This window comes from Chrysemys picta, chromosome 8 (assembly GCF_011386835.1).
Source record: "Chrysemys picta bellii isolate R12L10 chromosome 8, ASM1138683v2, whole genome shotgun sequence".
Classification (NCBI taxonomy): domain Eukaryota; kingdom Metazoa; phylum Chordata; order Testudines; family Emydidae; genus Chrysemys; species Chrysemys picta.
In genome coordinates, this window is record NC_088798.1 from 43238070 (window position 1) to 43249833 (window position 11764).

At 45.8% G+C, this 11764-nt stretch overlaps 1 long non-coding RNA gene across 1 annotated transcript; it reads left to right on the forward strand.

Annotated features, from left to right (window-relative positions):
• The first annotated feature begins 1946 nt into the window (after window positions 1–1946).
• Window positions 1947–5447, forward strand: LOC135973290 (uncharacterized). The gene is made up of 3 exons (XR_010590100.1): window positions 1947–1993; window positions 2437–2506; window positions 2607–5447. It is a non-coding gene; the product is annotated as an uncharacterized LOC135973290 (long non-coding RNA).
• Window positions 5448–11764: the final 6317 nt, after the last annotated feature.

An 11764-nucleotide genomic window follows, 5' to 3' on the forward strand; every position in this document is an offset into this window, starting at 1 on the left:
CCGTTACTTCCTGCACCCCCCCCTTAGCTCACCTCCGCTCCGCCTGCTCCCCTGAATGCGCTGCTGCTCCGCTTCTCCCCCCTCCCTCCCAGGCTTGCCACGTGCGAAACCGCTATTTCACGCAGCAAGGCTGGGAGGGAGGAGAAGCCGAGCGGCGGGCGCTCGGGGGAGGCGGTGTTGGTGGAGCGGAGGTGAGCTGGAGTGGGGAGCGGTTCCTCTAACCCCCCCATTACTTCCTGCGCCCCCCCACCCTAGCTCACCTCTGCTCCGCCTGCTCCCCTGAACGCACTGCTGCTCCACTTCTCCACCCTCCCTCGCCTGAGAGGGACGGGGGAGAAGCGGAGCGGCGGCATGCCCGGGGGAGCAGGCGGAGTGGACGTGAGCTAGGGCGGGACGTCATGGGGGGCCCGTAGGAAGCAATGGGGGCGAGAAATGCGGCACGCCAGGGGAGGAGGCAGTGCTGGGGATTTGGGGAAGGGGTTTGGAAGGGGTGGAGTTGGGGTGGGGCCGGGGGCACGAAAAAGAAAGGGGAGGCGGCCAAACATTTTTTTGCTTGGGGTGTCAAAAATCCTAGAGCTGGCCCTGCCCTCTCCAAGCGTTGCAGCTGTCCAGAGGTGCCTGCCTTCCACGCCTTCCTCATTCACACCTCATTCATTCAACAGGGCAATCGATTACAAAGTGGGGGGGAAGATCTTATTCTACTTCTAGCAAAAAGACATTTTTCTTTTACCTTAATTATACTACCTTAGGGGCCGCTATAATATATTACTGAGGTTCAATACTGCTGTTTCGGTGGGGCGGCGCTGGGGAAGAGGGTTTAATTCCGTGGAGCAGATGGCGCGGGGGGGGGGGGTTCGGCGGCGCTGGGGAGGTTGTTTCCGTGGGGTGGGCGGTGCTGGGGGGGGGTGTTGTGTTTTGGGGGGGCTGGGTGGCGCGGGGGGGGGTTTGGCGGCGCTTGGGGGGTTTCGGCCCTCAGTTGATTTCTTTGGAGTAATATGGCCCTCGCCGCTTTACGAGTTGTGCAGGCCTGAACTATTGCATGCAAACAAGTGTATGGACAAAAATATTAGGTGCATTTTTAAAGTCTCTTTGGAATTTGTTTCTGAGAGTTTAATCTTTTGAAAGGAACGTGCCAGGCGATGCATAGAAGAACTGGAGTGGAAATTCAATAGGACCATGTTACCCTTTACTTACTCTATAGAAACATCTGTAGTATCAGATGGCACTATTTCATGCTGAAATGTAACTAAGTGTTGCAAGAGCCGTTTGATCCTGCAATTGTTCATCTTGTCCATACTTAACCCTGACTTTTATAGAATGGTGGCCACACACTAATATTCCATTAAAAAGAAGAACAGGAGGACTTGTGGCACCTTAGAGACTAACAAATTTATTAGAGCATAAGCTTTCGTGGACTACAGCCCACTTCTTCGGAAGTGGGCTGTAGTCCACGAAAGCTTATGCTCTAATAAATTTGTTAGTCTCTAAGGTGCCACAAGTCCTCCTGTTCTTCTTTTTGCGGATACAGACTAACACGGCTGCTACTCTGAAACTTAATATTCCATTGTAACTCTTTCAAGTGTGATGAATGTTCTTCTGAAATGAACAAGTTATTGCAGTACCTTAACAGGCTATTTGCAAATATTCTGCTATTCAGATCCTATTAAAACTCCAGATTTCTTGCAAGAATTGTTTCCATTGTTGGGCTGTCCTTTATGTGATCCATGCATACCTAACTCTGCTGTCCTACCATTGTTTGTGCAGAAATGAGAGAAGGAGAAACACTGGTGCTCCCCTGGACTACGTGTGGGCCTTTATTTTGATGAACACTCTCCCACTGGGTGCTGGGGGAGGCAAGTCACTTGCTTCTAATTGTTTTGGAATGTTTTAAACTTTCCCCCCCGTTCTGTAGTTGAACAGGTTCATTCTCTCATATTTTCCTCCCTAGGATCCAGTGACAGACGTTGGCAGGGTTGTTGTCTGGAAGGGACAGGTGTGTGAAGGAGAGGTGCTCTGGTTCAACTAGATTCCCCCCTACCTGTTGCCGCACGGCATTTAGTTGCCTGCCTGGGGAATGATCTGGGGGATGGCTCATTGAGGGTGTATCCATTGCTGGTAGCAGTTCTATGCTAAGCTCTGTCTAACTGATCTATCTTGCGTTCATCATCATGGCATCTGACTACATTTGCCAGGGGTTATGTTGGGAAGTCGATAGGCAAATGAGGCTGTTTGGAGAGTGCCAGGGAATAGTGAGTATATTTGAACTGGAATGTGAGTAAGAGTGCATAGTGTGTGTGTTTGTAATTTGGATGTCATTGTGGTCCAAATTTTGCAGCCCCTAATCTGTAAAACTTCCTATTTACTTCAGTCGAAGCTTTGATTGATTAAAGTCTGCGGAATTTGGTGCAACATTCCTTCTTGTTGTTTTCCTTGCAGATATCCACCATGTAGAAGCTGCTGCTAAAGAAGTTCCTTGAGGAATCTGTCAGCCCTAGCACGCACGTAAGTAAGTGGCTGTGGTACAGTATCTAGCCCCTCTTCTCCCCTCCCCATTGTTCCTTTTCTGTGTGTGGCATTTAAATGGGGTTTTGTTTTTCATTTCACAGGAGAAGATAAAGGAGAAGTTTCTACCCGGAGGAAGGGATGGTCTTATAATTTAGGTGTTGTTCTGGGACTCAGGAGCTCCGTGTTCAATATCTCGCTTTGCCACAGGCTTCCGTGTGACTGGCCACATCACTAAATTTCTTTGTGCCTCAGTTCCTCATCTGTAAAATGGCAATAATAATACTTCCCAACCTCCAAAGAGTTAAATCTATAAATACTTGGGAGGAGTTCATATACTACAGAGATGAGAACCATACAAATACCTAGGTAGATAAAATGTTATTTCATTAGTTCTAACTCAGTTTGACTTTATTAAAATGTAGTTAAATAGTCTGTATTGCTTTCAGTAACTCCAATTTTTTATAAGAAAGCACTTCTCAAGTATAACCAAGACCTGCTGAGAGCCCTGGTTGTGGCAGGCCTGCTTAAATCAGGGCAGGGAACTCAGTTGCGGAGTGCACCAACGAGATAAAATGGCCACAGTGTTATGTGAGATGGAGCTAGAAGGGCCACTTGCAATAGTGCAGCTGCAATGCTTGTTGTTGCTGTGCACACACGGTGGTGTCGCACTATTGTGTGTTGAGTGAGGGCAAGTGGAGGCATTGTGAAGACTTGTAACAAGGTGGGCTTACAGTAGTGCTGGTGATATTTGTGCACTGTTGAGAGATTTTTGTGCATATGTGAAATATTCACAAGCTTTTAAGGTGCTGACAGCTGCTTATATCTCTGGTGTAGATGGACCTCAGAAGAAATGGTTCTTTCACTTATGGGAATGAAAATGTTCATGTCATCCCTCTTCTGTAAATTCTAATCCTGTGGCCCTAGACACTGAAGTGATTACCTGCTTTTACCTCAACCTATCCTTTCCCCAGGACTCCTTCCTATGATCTGCCCCTCCTGTGGGTATTCTGTGAAACCATTGTAACCAACCTCCAACTTTGTTTGTGGCCTCTGTACTGCAATCACACAGATGTCCCCTGACCTGGGATTCCTTCCTCATATGCCTTTTCCCCAGAGTGTCCTAAGCTCCTCTCAGGAGTGAGACCCACCAGTTCTTTTTGGGAGTTGGCGAGACCACAAGCTATTCCCTCTTAAACCTCTCTGTGTTTTGGGTAGGAGCATATATACAGCCAGTCCCTTTTCCTCTAGTGTCCATGGTTCTTCTGGCCCAGCACTCCTCTGTCCTGAATAGAACACCGTATTGTCACCCCCCAAATGTTCAAAACTCAGCCACCCCAAAAAATCATGATGTTGACTTAAAAATCATGAGATTTTTTTAAAAAACATTTTGGGTTCTTTTAATTTTCTCTCTGGTTTTTGAGCCTTCTGGGTACACTTGGGCCTTGTTTTCAAGATTTTCTCCACAATCGTGAGAGCTAGAAACTTACTTTAGTTTTAAAATAAAAGCTGAGGGCTTGTCTACACATGGAATTATTCTGGAATCTTTGAAAATGGATTAAATTAAACAGGAACAAGGCCCTCTTATTTCAGAATAAGAGTATCCACACATGGAGTTACTCTGGAATAGTTCTTGTGATTTATACTCACATCCTGCCTTAATCAGAATTAATTTTCCGATGTAGACAAGCCCTGAGATTCTCCTATAATTACATGACTCCAGGAGTGGGGACTTTAAGTAAAACATCATATATCACAAGATTCGCAATAATATTGTGAGAACTAGTCACACTGGAAGGGCACAGCTGGATTTGTAACCTGCCTTAAAGGGCCATTACAGCCAGTGACAGTAAGCAGGAGTTTGAAAATATGAAAAATATCAACTAGTTGAATTGTTAAAGATTTCCCAACTCTGACACAGAAACAAAACATAATTCTTCTGTCTGCCCCTCGAGCTAGGTAGAGCTGAAATGCCACATTACAATTTTAACCCATTACCACTTTTTGCTTCAGCAGGCTTTGTCTGAGTCACTAACAGTCCCAAACTGCTTGCAAACACAGAGGCAATGCCCACCAGGTAACCTAGCAAATGATCTTTGCCCCCACAAAAACACTGTTCTTTAGTGATTAGCAGAGGGAAATGATAAACACTTGACACAGGGTTGACATTCTATCCAGTAGAATAGACTAGGGCAACAGCAGATGGATGGGGCACATGCACTCCGTTACAAATATATTATCCCAAGAAAAGCAGGCAAACTTGAACTGCCTAAAAGTATGTTTCATATGATTTTATTTTTTAGCCTCTAGTGGCAGGATGTGGGGTTGTAAGATAGGAGCAGATGCTTTGAATATATTGCCTGAAACAAGAAATGGGCTGTCTGCTTCAAAGTAATATTTTATTAGCAAGTTCCTTCACCCATGTATGTATGTATCCTGTCTATAAAATATCTAAAGAAACCCATGGAAGACACAGTTACATGTTCAGTTCTGTAGGTTTACAAGAGCTACAGAAAGAGTAGAGTCTCTATACATTTTCACAGTATTTTCCAAAAGTGTGGGTGTTCTAACTTTTAAATAATATTTGTTTTCTGATTCAGTATTTTGTACTGGAATTATTTTTCTGCCTTACTTATACAGAATTGTACATATGTCTGTAAGTATTTTATTAAGCAAATTTACAGATCAAAAATTTTGCCTTTGGAAAGGGAAAAAAAATCTTTTGCTAGTATCTGAGAGATGGGAGTTGTAGATAATTGGGAAGAACAGGCTGCTCACTTCTTTCTTCCCTTTATCAGCAGGCTAAATTACAATGTGTTGCAAAATATTTTTCTACTGAAGTAGAAATTCACCTTCTGTTCTTGGGGCCCAATCCTGCTCTTATTGAAGTCAGTGGCAAAACTCCCAACAACTTCAACAGGAACAGGATTGGGCCCTAGGATACATCAGGGCATGAGATAGCATATTTTAGATTATACATTTTGTAAATGATAGGAGTACTTGTGGCACCTTAGAGACTAACAAATTTATAACTAAATAAATTTGTTAGTCTCTAAGGTTCCACAAGTACTCCTGTTCTTTTTGCGGATACAGACTAACATGGCTGCTACTCTGAAACCTGTCTTTGTAAATGATGTGACTTCACTAGAGACAAGAGAAAACTGTAGGAATTTCCTTCCCAAATGTAAGGAATTTTGTTCTCCTTGGGTATAGAGAATTAGCCTTTCTATAGAATTTTTGCATTTGAACATTTCTTTTCATGTCCAGTCTACCTAGCCCTACTCTGATATTTTGATAGCAGATATTCTAAGACACAAAGAGACCATTCAACAGTATCTATTGCCACTGGACCAAGTTGTATAGAAAACCCACTGTACTGCACACTGCACTGTGGGAGTTACACTTCATAGCAGAGTTGGTATATCCCACCTTTCTCCTGAACCATTGTTATGGGCTGTCCTTTCTAATCACTGGGCCATCAGGGTGTCACAGACATACTCAATTGCTCTGAATACACAGTAGTGGGTTAGTTGGAACAAGGAGCTTTCTTCCTCAGTCCATCTCCCTTTATTTTCCCCATTCTTTTGCTTTTGCTTTTTGGGGGTTCCCTCCCCCCTCACTCAATTATAAGATAGCAGCCCTCTGATGTAGTTAATTCATAGTTATTCCTGGCAGCATAGACAGGACCTAACTAACTGTGTAGTCTATCCATGCTACAGCTTTGGTTATAAAAATCCTCTATTATGCTTTCATATCTATATGCAGTTGCAGGGTTTCTTGAGCTAGGGTGAGCAGCAATGTGGCTGGGCATTTGCGAATAGCCTCTGCTCAATCAGGTGTGCTGATAGTGTCAAACAGGAAAGCCACTCCAGTTTTTTTCTGTGACGAGGATACAGTGTGTTTGTCTCGAGACCTTTCGTTTGCTAGTTAGGGTCATGCTAATTTGACATCTTGCTCAGGTTAGCTTGCCTGCTGAAAATGATTTTAATGTTACTCAGCATACTAGAAGCACAAAAAATGCAGAATATTTAGGCTAAATTCCAATTCACCTGTACTGTGGGTGTGCAGTCTGGCAACAGCTCCATGCCCTAGTTAGGCTCCTAACCTGCAGAGCAATGCTGCACACTGAGGGGGAGGGGCTGCTCACCAGGGGCCATGGAGCTGCTCTGTGGCCAGGTAGCCCTGCCCCCTTTCCTCGGAGGCAAAGTCCCTCCCAGACTCTACCTTCCTTGTGACATATGACAGCGGGGGGTGCACTGGAGTGATGGTGAGGAAGTGGTGCCTCCTTTGATATCCTTGGCCTCCCTGGCTGACTGACAAGTTGGAAAATGGCGACAAAGGTCAGTGGTTTTCTCTTCCCCTTTCCACCCAGCATCAGAGCTGGCTGACAGCTCCAAAACGCAGCTGTCGACTAGGAGGGTGGCCTGTCAGCACCAAACATCCACCCTACCTTGGGAAAAGGAAGAGTGGGTTGTCAGCACAGGCTTCCATTCTTTACCAGCCTCTCAAGTGCTGTTCTTGGGAGACGCATACTGAGACCTGCCCCTGGTGCCCTCTCCATCCTCTGGGCAGGGCATTCTGTGGGAGCTACTGCTGCCCCTAGACAGGAATAGCCTTCTGGGCTACTGGGCGAGGTAGAAAGAGGTTGGGATTGTATGAGCGCACTGCCCTGTCCTGGTTATAGAACAACTGATCAGCCCCTCTTCCCTTCCTGCGCTCTCTGGACATCCTTAAGATCAGTTAGGACAGCACAGGCCTCCCCTGCTTCCGAAGAAGTGGGCTGTAGTCCACGAAAGCTTATGCTCTAATAAATTTGTTAGTCTCTAAGGTGCCACAAGTACTCCTGTTCTTTCTGCTTCAAGTAGGGTACCGCATGCCCCTTATCCCCTAAAATGTAATCAGTGAATTCTCACTAAGTATAATAGCTTGGTGATAATGTGTGAGGGACAAATGAAGTGTCTGCTGCACTGAACAGAATACTGTAGAATCCCTGACAGTGCTACCCAAGCTGGGAATTGTAATTGAGGTCCTGTAGTAGCAAGTTGCTGGATCTTGTCATGCCAGGGAAATAGACTGATTCTATAGGCCCAAAGGGAGCAAAACCTGGAGGAAGACGTTCCAGATGGCTGAACATGGTTCATTTGGCTCACTTTGTTGGAATTACACTGAGCAAATGACTGAACTCTAATAAAAGGCTTCAGTGGCAGCTTTGTGGCTGCTGGAACAAAGCAGCTGAAGAGAGTATAAGGTAGGACAAGACAATCAAAACCAGGACTACTTAATCACTTACAGCCTCCAGGAATAATCACGCAGTTAGCTGCATCTGGGGTATATCACGTTTGTCAAAGGCTTGTGATTTAAATAAGTAAACCGTAGATTAGGTTACAAATAAATATAGTTTATTTGCTTGTGGGACGCTTTTTAAAGAATGAAACAGAGATGATGCATATGCAGAATTCAAGTAATCACTGGATCAGTAAGGTGCCTCATATCACTGGAATTGGAGATGGATCAGGAGTTTTAAAATGCACTGCAGCTCCTATAGGTCCCTATTCTACTACCCTTACTCACATGGAGCAGCATTTACCTGCATGAATAGCCTAATTGTACTTATTTTCAGGGGTAATTGCTATTCAGTTTACGTAAGGGTAGCAAAATTGATCCTTAATTTACACAGCTAGAACATATGTGAGAGATTTTCACTTTGCTGCATGTAAATAAAAATTCTTCAAAGAACTGAGCAGCAAATTTGACTGTTCCTATTTTTGGCATCTTCTGTCTGCTTCTATGGTACTAGAGTAAAGAGTTCCTAAGATAACATTTCTATGATATATATATTTATTTGCATAGCTTGTTTAAAAAGAATATATTTATTTCTCCTTTGGTAAGAAGCAAACTTTAGTCTCGGTTCTTTGCTGTGTTTTGAAACTATTTCAGGTCTTAAAGAGACTGATTAAAAGGAGAAATGGAACACTCAAGCACAGATTTATTTTATATTTTTTCAGAAATTAGGTTAGAGTTTCACTCAATATTAAAGAAATGCCAAAGCTACAAACACATACTGGGTCACACCAGTGGTCCAGTTTGGCTTCCAACAGTGGCTAGGGCCAGATGCTTCAGAGGGAATGAACAGAACAGGGCAATTATTGATTGATCCATCCACTGTCATCCAGTCCCAGCTTCTGGCAGTCAGAGATTTAGGGACACCCAGAGCATTGGGTTTTGTCCCTGACCATCTTGTCTAGTAGCCATTGATGGACCTATCCTCCATGAACTTATCTAATTTTTTTTTGAGCCCAGCTATATTTTTGGCCTTTGTCACATCCCCTGGCAATGAGTTCCACAGGTTGACTGTGTGTTGTGTGAAGAAGTACTTCATTATGTTAGTTTTAAACCTGCTGCCTATTAATTTCATTGGGTGACCCCTGGTTCTTGTGTTTATGTGAAGGAGCAATAACACTTCCCTATTCACTTTCTCCACACCATTCATGATTTTATAGACCTCTATCATCTCCCCCTTTAGTTGTCTCTTTTCTAAGATGAAAAGAGACACCTTTTTAATCTCACTTTGTATGGAAGCAGTACTATACCCCTAATCATTTTTGTTGCCCTTCTCTGTACCTTTTTCAATTGTAATATATCATTTTTGAGATGGGGTGACCACAACTGCACACAGTATTTAAGGTGTGGGCGTACCATGGATTTATATAGTGACATTATGATATTTTCTGTCTTCTTATCTATCCCTTTCCTAGTGGTTCCTAACATTCTGTTAGCCTTTTTGATAGCTGCTGCACATTGAGTAGATGTTTTTCATGACTACACAATCTCTTTCTTGAGTGAATACAGCTAATTTAGACCCCATCATTTTGTATGTATAGTTGGGATTATGTTTTCCAATGTGGATTACTTTGTATTTATCAAATTTCATCTGCCATTTTGTTGCCCAGTCACAGTTTGTGAGATCGCTTAGTAATTCTTTGCAGTGAGCTTTGGACTTAATTATTATGAGTAATTTTGTAACATCTGTAGATTTTGCCATCTCGTTGTTCACCCCCTTTTCCAGATCATTTATACACATGTTGACCAGCATGGGTCCCAGTACAGATCATTGGGGGACCCTGCTATTTACCTCTCTCGCCTGTGAAAACTGACCGTTTCTTTCTACCCTTTGCTCCTGGAACTTTAACGAAACCTCCGTAAGCATTGTGATAGTCTTTATCACATACTGCTTCTCAAATAATAATGTAATATCATACCATTTTTGTCTCTTTGTCTTCCACAATATGTGTAACATCTTCCAGTGGAAATTAAGCTCATCAGTGGATCTGCTGAGCTTAATTTCCACTCCCTCTTTGCTCTGGATGTTTATGAATACACCAAACAGTGAAAGGCACATTTCTGTTTCTTGGATTCACACATATATATATATATATATGCAGGTTTCAGAGTAGCAGCCATGTTAGTCTGTATCCGCAAAAAGAACCGGAGTACTTGAGGCACCTTAGAGACTAACAAATTTATTTGAGCAGTCGCCTGTACGAGGGTGATGGCAGCCAGCTAGTACTCAGTTTAATCTACCTTCCAAAGGATGTAATTGACCTTGGCAAAATTTGAAACTTTGATGCCAGGGAATCTGTGCATTTCAAACCTGATACTTCTAGCTACTTCCCTTGATTATAGAGCACATTTGAAAGAAGACAAATAGCTTTGAATTTTAAAGAGTTCTGTAGAGAGAGAATTTTTTAAAAAGCTCCCAGGAGGGAACAAAGACCCGCATTTAGTTTTGAACAACAATCCTTTCCAAAGCAGCCAAGTATATGGGCAAACACATGGCTGTACGTGAAACAAGCAGGTGAGATGATAAATGATGAGGGTAAGAATGTGACAAATTTTTGTCCTGGAGTCCTGTGATGGGGTGTATCAGGCCCTTTGAGTCACCCGGCTGGAGGCCCTGTGGTCCTACCACACCCTGCCTCAGGAAAAAAAACAGTGAAGGTGGGTCCTCCAGGCCTACCTAGAAAAGATGCAGGGAAGCAGCCAATCAGAACCCAGCAGACCTGGTCCAATTGGTTACAGCGGGGTGGGCAAACTGTTTGGCCCGAGGGCCACATCTAGGTGGGGAAATTGCATGCAGGGCCAGGGCAGGGGGTTGGTATGTGGGAGAGAGTGCGGGGTGTGGGAGGGGGTGCGGTGTGCAGGAAGGGGCTCAGGGCAAGGGGTTGGGGCAGAGGAGGGATGCATAGTGTATGAGGGGGCTCAGGGCAGGGGTGCAGGGAGGGGTGCGGACTGCAGAGGGGGGCTCGGCAGGGGTGCAGTACGGGTGTGGCAGGGGCTCAGGGCAGGGAGTAGGGGTGCAGGAGAGGTGTGGGGTGCAGCAGGGGGCTCAGGGCAGGGGGTTGGGGTGCAGGGTGCAGGAGGGGTTTGGGCTCTGGCCCGGCGCTACTTACTTGGAGCAGCTCTGGGGTGGCAGTGGTGTGCAAAGGTTCCAGGGAAGGCTCCCTGCCTCCCTGCCCTGGCACCGTGCGGCGCCGTTCCCGGAAGCGGCTGGCACCACATCCCTGCAGCCCCTGTGGGAGGTGGAGGCAGAGGGCTCAGCACGCTGCACTTGCCTGTGGGTACTTCCCCCTGAAGCTCCCATTGGCGGCGGTTCCCCGTTCCCGGCCAATGGAAGCTGTGGGGGGCAGTGCCTGGAGGTGAGGGCGGCACATGGAGCCCTCTGCTCCCCAGGGGCCGCAGGGACATGGTGCCGGCTGCTTCTGGGGAGCGGTGCAGGGCCCTCAGCGCCACAGGGATGGCAATCTGGTGGGCCAGATCCAAAGCTCTGAGGGGCCCGTAGACCATAGTTTGCCCATCCCTGGGCTACAGGGTCTGAGCAGGGCAGTTGCTGGCTGGGACCAGAAGGATGAAGAAGGACTGGAAGGCTGTGAGACTTCACAGGTAAAGAGACTGGGGAGAAACTAGGGTTGCCAACTTTCTGTTTGCCCAAAACCAAACACCCTTGTTCTGCCAGGCCCCTTCCCTTCGCTATGGCCCTGCCCCTGCCCCGTCCCTTCTCTGAGGCCTCGTCCCCGCTCACTCCAAACCCCCTCCCTCTGTTGCTCGCTCTCCCCCACCCTTGCTCATTTTCACCGGAGTGGGGCAGGGGTTGGGATGCGAGAGAGGGTGAGGGCTCTGGAGGGAGGTGCGGGCTCTGGGGTGGGGCCAGAAATGGGGGGTTTGGGGTGCAGGAGGGGACTCCGGACTGGGGGTTGGGGTCAAG